We start from the raw sequence: 857 nt of genomic DNA, 5'->3' as shown, positions 1-857 counted from the left end.
GCTAAATCTTCAATGGAGGAACTATGTGTACATTTCTTTGTTTTAAACGCATCAACAAATCTCTTCAAGGTTTCTTTGCTCAGTACATATCCTGCTCCTTCACTCATGTAGCCCTACTTAACATAGGGCTTAAATCTTCTCCCAAAGTAAATGGGTTCTTCAGGGCTGTGTTTTGAGAGAAGCCATCTCAAATTGTCTAGTATAACATATGTATCGTCATCGGCTTTCATAAACCAATCAGCATCTTCTAGATAGTGATCATGAACATACTGAAAAGCTTTAATTGTTTTCCAGCATAGCTGGTCTCTGCCTTCTCTGGTTTCTAATCCCACAGCAGGGAAGTCTTTGTTTTCTTCTGAACTCATAAACAACACTTTATTACAGCGCTGGGCCCATGTAGCTTTGACATGTTTAGCCTTTTTCTCTAGATTTTGAGGTCCTGTCATAACCCAGCAAAGAATTTTAACCTTCTGATAGAGGTTTTCAGCGATGTCAGTGTTCTCATCTTTATGTTGGCTAGCACCTGCATTGAAGTTCATCTGTCCTTCTAGATGATTCTGTCCATTATCATCTGAATGCCTAGCATGAGGATCATTATGAAGAATCTTGGGTTGGGTGTCACCCTGTTCTCCCAACAAAATACTAAATAGCTGAGAACATAAAACAAATCCAACTGCTGATCTACAGAGGAAGATTAAAAAATTCAGCCAAGATTTAGAGGCCATTTCCCAAAAGTGTATTTCTGACATCAGCGGCGACCTTCGCTCCACTGGGCAGCCGCAGAAGTGCTCGTGGCCGCTAGCTGGGGCCGCCCACTGCCACCTAGATTTCTCCCTGGCAGCAGCAGGGCGGTGGTG

At 42.7% G+C, this 857-nt stretch overlaps 1 pseudogene; it reads right to left on the bottom strand.

Annotated features, from left to right (window-relative positions):
- Window positions 1-5: 5 nt before the first annotated feature.
- Window positions 6-849, bottom strand: LOC102260830 (annotated as a pseudogene).
- Window positions 850-857: the final 8 nt, after the last annotated feature.

Source organism: Myotis brandtii, unplaced genomic scaffold, assembly GCF_000412655.1.
Source record: "Myotis brandtii unplaced genomic scaffold, ASM41265v1 Scaffold40409, whole genome shotgun sequence".
Taxonomy (NCBI): domain Eukaryota; kingdom Metazoa; phylum Chordata; class Mammalia; order Chiroptera; family Vespertilionidae; genus Myotis; species Myotis brandtii.
Note: the sequence above shows the minus strand (reverse complement) of the source record. Positions and strands in the feature narration are given on the sequence as shown.